This window comes from Pinus tabuliformis, chromosome 7 (genome assembly GCF_031772625.1).
Source record: "Pinus tabuliformis cultivar Carrire ecotype Pingquan chromosome 7, CPIR1, whole genome shotgun sequence".
NCBI lineage: Eukaryota > Viridiplantae > Streptophyta > Pinopsida > Pinales > Pinaceae > Pinus > Pinus tabuliformis.
Window position 1 is genome coordinate 621,714,329 of NC_142293.1, and position 5,738 is coordinate 621,720,066.

Sequence of the window (5,738 nt, forward strand, 5' to 3'; positions counted from 1 at the left end):
TTTTCTTTGAAATTTTGGCTCTCTTGATGAAATTTTCGGCATTTCTTCACGGGGACTATGTGACTGGGCCTCTGGCTTTAAAATCCATGACTGCATCTGAAAAATCAATTGGTGACCTTTTTTTTTTTTGGGAAAATTTTGTTATAAATGGCACTGTTTGACTTTTCTTCAAAACAGAGTTTTGAATAAGAATTGATGTCTCTTGCGGTCATGATGAAGCTTTCTGCAATGTAGGTGAATAAAATCTCCCTCTGGCATGCATGGCTTGTTTCTAGACATGTTTTTTCCAAGACTAAACTAATGAATTTTAGACTCAAACCATAAAAAATGAATTTGGCCTGAAATGGAACCAGACCTTGACTATCATGACTTTGATTGCTAGGCATGAGGGAAACTGAGCAGCATGACTTTCTCCTTCATATCATGACATGTCCATAGTGAAATGCAACTGAGTGAATGAAGCGGGACACCTAAAATTGAAATGCACAAAGAGCTTTGATCTCTAAGGGAGGGCTGACCAGACCGACTCTAACATTGGCTCCAACAGGGGATGGCAGCTCCTTGGAGGTGCCAAGAACAACAGATCTCTGGAGGAGCTAGATAGTTCCTCTTGGTCCATTGGGCTATGGAGTCATCATTTGATAAACAGCACAAGAATTTGATTTATTTACAAAACTGAAGTAACCAAGAAATTGACTCAAACTTGACAATTGGAATAACTCAAAAACTGACTGTACATACTGAAACCAAACTGAAATGAAAATGGTATTTACAATGACAGTGGAAGCCACGTTGATAGATCAAAAATGATACCGCTTGAGCAGCTGACCATTGATTGGCCCTCCAAGACAGTCTTCCCCATTCATTTCTTTCAGAAGAAAGGCATTTTGACCGCTATATGCTGCAATTTTGAAAGGACCCTTCCACAGATTTTTGAACTTTCCGTGCTTGCCTTTCTCTTCATTCTTTGCATCCCACTTCAGCACCACATCATCCAACTGAAATTTGTCCGCTTTAGCTTTTCTGTCATAGATTTTCTTTATCTTCTCCTGCAACTTGGATGTGTTTTGGAAAACTTCTTCTCTTGTTTGCTGTAAGTGGATCATTTGATTCAGCCTTCTCTGCATGGGATCTTCCTCACTTCCTGCCTCCGGAAGAAGTCTGACCACCAGGGCAGTAAGGGCGGCTGGGAATACTGTGTCTACTCCATAAACAAGCTCAAACGGTGACATACCAATAGACTTTTTCTGACTGATTCGATCTGCCCAAAGTGCATGAACCAGCCTCTTGTTCCAGCTCTTCTTATTAATTTCCAGCAGCTTTTTGATGATTTTGACTAAAGATTTATTCGAAGATTCAGCCAATCCATTTCCTTGCGGATGATAGGCAGTTGAATGACCCAAAATTATATGATATCTATGACAAAATTCTACCATCCTTTTCGATTTGAAAGCGGCTGCATTATCAATGATTATTTTGTTTGGACAACCAAAGCGAGACAAGATGTTATTTTTGAGAAATGAGATGATTACCGTATCCATCGCTTGTCTGGTAGGTGCTGCGTCAATCCATTTTTTGAAGTAGTCTGTGGCTGTAAGGATCCATCTATGCTGTCTGGAAGATGCGGGATGAATTTCCCCAATGAAATCCAACCCCCACTGCTGAAAAGGAGTGCTCACTTCGATAGGCTTGAGTGGCAAAGGATGTAATTTCTATTTTCCTTCAAAAATTTGACACTTATGACAGCGCTTTACCATCTTATGCACATCAGCAAATAAAGTAGGCCAGTAGTACCCTGCTCTTAAAATTTTGTTAGCCGTTGATTTCCAAAAAAGATGACCACCACACTCTCCTCCATGGAAATCTTCCATGGCTTTCTTTGCCTCCTCTTCCACCAGACAGTTTAACAAAATGCCATCAGGATCTTTCCAATACAATGTAAAATTCAAAATACAAAACTTGGCATCTTTCAGTTTAAGTGTTCTCGCTTTGTTTCTAGTCATGTCGGGTGGTGGTGATAGATTTTTCAGCACATATATTATATCAGAATACCATGGGGACAAAGAAAACATTTCGGATACCTGAACTGAAGTTCCTTCCTCATTCTCATCGGACATGGCAGCGATCAGATTGATGTCTAATGCATGCAAATTTGATTCAGCCATTAGTTTCGCCAGCCCCTGTCCTTTTACCAGCTTTGTAGGCTTTATCTCCACATCGTATTCTAGCAAGGCTGCGATCCATTTGCCTCTTCTCCCTTCCGGATCAGTCTGCACCAAAACATCTTTTACAGCAACGTTAGGAACATAGGCCAGAATGTGAGAGTGTAGAATGTATACCCAGAAATCCTTCAGTGCCTTCACCAATGCTAGAGCTTGCTTCTCAATGATGTTGTACTTTAATGCTGCATCTCTTATGGCTCTGCTAAAAAAGGCAATGGGTCTTTCATGATCATCCCTTTTCTGCAATAATACTGCTACCATAGTGTGTTTAGAAGCGAATTAAAACAAGATGAAATCTTGAGTGTAATCCGGGCTGACTAGAACTGGAGCTAAAGAAAGGGCCAATTTGACCATGTTGAAAGATTTTACAGCCTCATTCGTCCATTTCACCTGGTTGTCCTTCTTAAGCATGTTGGTCATTTCTTTCAAGTGTTCCGCAAGATTAGGTAAAAAGCGACGCAGAAAATTCATCTTACCATTGAATGACTGTATCTCCCTTTTGTTCGTAGGCAGATCGATTTGCTAAATCGCTTGGACACGTTCTGGGTCTATGCGGATGCCATCCTTTGAAATCATATGCCTAAGTAATTTGCCTTCCTCCATGGAAAACAAGCTCTTCTTTGGATTCAGTGATAGACCATATTTTCTGCACTTTTGAAAGACAATTTTTAGATGATGCATGTGCTCTTCATCTGATTTTGAAAACACCGTCAAGTCATCCAAGTACACCACCAAAAACACATCTTTCTCATTTGCAAATGCCAAGTCCATTGCACGCTGAAATGTGGCACCTGCATTCTTCAAACCGAATGGCATTTTGGCATAGTGAAATGTTCCCCATGGAGTGGTGAATGTTGTTTTGTCTTTGTCATCTTCATGGACAGCAACTTGATTGTATCCGGAATAACCATCTAGCAGTGACATACGAGATGCCCCCACTACTCGCTGAAGTACATGGTCCATCTTGGGCAGCGGATAGTTTTCCTTCAATGAGACCTTGTTTAGATTTCTGAAATTGATGCATAAGCAGATCTCACCGGTCTTATTTCTTACGGGTACCAAGTTAGAAATCCAATCTGAAAATCTGATGGGCACAATGATACCTAATTTGTACAGCCTATTTACCTCCTTTTCAATGGATGGTAGCAACTTTGGATTGATCCTTCTCAGCTTTTGTCTAAATGGCTTTTGATTTGGCTTGATAGGTATGGTGTGCTGAATGATATTTGTATCATAGCTCTTCAAATATGAATAATCCCAAGCAAATACATCTGCAAATGAAGCCATCAAACTGATATATTTTTCCTTGGTTTTTGGAGATAATGCTTTGGACAATTTCACCAATTTTGGATTTGCAGCTGTACCAATGTTGACTTCTTCCACTCCTTTCTCTGTGGGTTGCAAAGTTGGCTTGCGAGCGACATCATCCTGATCGAAAAGTTCTTCAAGGGGTATCAAGCCTTTAGGAATGATGTTGTTCTTTAGCTGTAATACGTCCATTTGATTGATTTGAACCTCTTCTGTACCATTCCCCTTTTTCTCATCGTTTTCCACATCGATTAAGGTTTCTTTGAACTTGCCTTTGTTGAGCAGAAAATCCTTAATCTCTTCATCATCTTGGAACACTTGCCAATGTCGCTGATTTTCAAGAATGGTTGGACGGTGCTTGACATGAATTTCAAATTTGTTGTTGGAGTTCATGGGGATCTTCAGGTTGCTCGCTGCCTTGGCAAGAGCATCAGCAATACTATTTTGGATTCTTGGCACACATGTCAAAGTGTATTCGGAAAACAGCTTCAAGATGTCCAAGACTGCATTTCGATAGGCCCGCATCCTAGGATGTTTTGCTTGATATTCACCTCTGACCTATTTTATTACTAACTCGGAGTCACCATATATTGAAATCCTCTTTGCATTCAGCTTTCTAAGAATTTTCAGGCCAGCAATCAGAGCTTCATATTCGGCCTCATTATTGGAACATTCGAAGGCTAGCTTGTAGGAGAAAACTCTCACGCTGCTAGGTACTTTGTTTGGGGCGGAAAAGGGACTACGTACCCAAATACCGATACCAGCTCCATCGTTCCCTACTGCTCCATCGAAATCCATGGTCCATAAGCCTTCTTCTTCTTCTTGCAAGTGCTGAAAATCTTTTTGCTGTCCATTGTTTGTCTGCTGTCCATTGTTTTCAACTGATTGCCCAATCTTTTGTTGCCTTTCTTGTCTTTCTTTTTTCAAAATCTCTCTAAAATTTTATGTTATCTCTGGAATGTCATCTGCTTCTACTATCTGACTATCTATTTCATTTAAACTATCTGAAAACAAAACAAAAGACTCTAAATTTGTATGTACATAGTTTACAGGATGATTGATCAGTTTCTCCTTGCTTGTGATCATATACTTCATCTTTTGTTCTTGATATAGCTTCCTCATTTGTCCAAACACCGGGATTGTTGCATAGGAGAAATCTAGCTGTAGTGTCCCTTTCAATTTTTCCACCCAAGACCTGGAAAGAAGCATGCCAAACCTTGGAGGAATGTCTGCTACCACTACGTCCATCAGCACATTTTTCATAGGAAGTTGATCCAAACTCACAACTAAGTCTTTGATAAGCCGTATGCACCTTACTCTGTTGGAGTCAAATGAATAGAGATCATGATATTTCTGGGTGATGTCTAGACCAAACTTATCCATGATAGACTTGGGCATGAGATTGTGAGAAGCTCCAGAATCGAACATCACATTGTGTAGCACAATGTCATGCAATCATAAACTGATATAGAAGGGTGGCACCTCGCTCTCGGGAGACTCACCATTCGTTGCTGGCCCAAAAATCATTTCAGGCTGATCATCTTCCACATTTACCATGTCGGACGTTGGGTCCAAGTTCAACATTTTGGAAATCTGTCCTCTATAGCTGCTGTTTTTCATGATTTCAGTCAAAGGGATGGATATTTTTAACTTAGAAATCTCATTCTCTAAGCTAAAAGTGGGAGTCTTTTCTACCTCTTTGACTGGAGCCTCTTTCTTTTCCCTTTCTTTTGATGTAGCTTGCTGCTGTGATTGTTCTGCTGACTTTGATTTGCTGCTCTCCGGATCAGCTGTCTCCTTCCCTTTCCTTTGTGCAACTGCTGAATCATTCTTTGATGTTTCACCATCCTTCTTTTTCTGAATTGTTTTGACCGGTACATCTCTGTTCCTCAGTGAATATCGCTGCTGTTGGGCAGATAGAGCATTCATATAGCCTCTTTGGTATTCTTCTGACTCTTCTTCCAACACGGTTTCATTAGCTAGAATAAAATCAGTGTCTCGGTGTGTAGCTGAATTTACTGCACATTCTTCTTCTTCAGTGATGTATGTAGGCAGCTCATCTGGAGTAAAAAGATGGTTCTCTTCACCTATTATGTTCCCTTCCTCATCTGATTCCTGTCCATGCACAAAATTCTGCTGCAAAGGCGTCTGTATGGGCTGTTGCGCTGCCTGCTCTTGGTTTCGCTGATCTCTTTGTCTTATCCTATA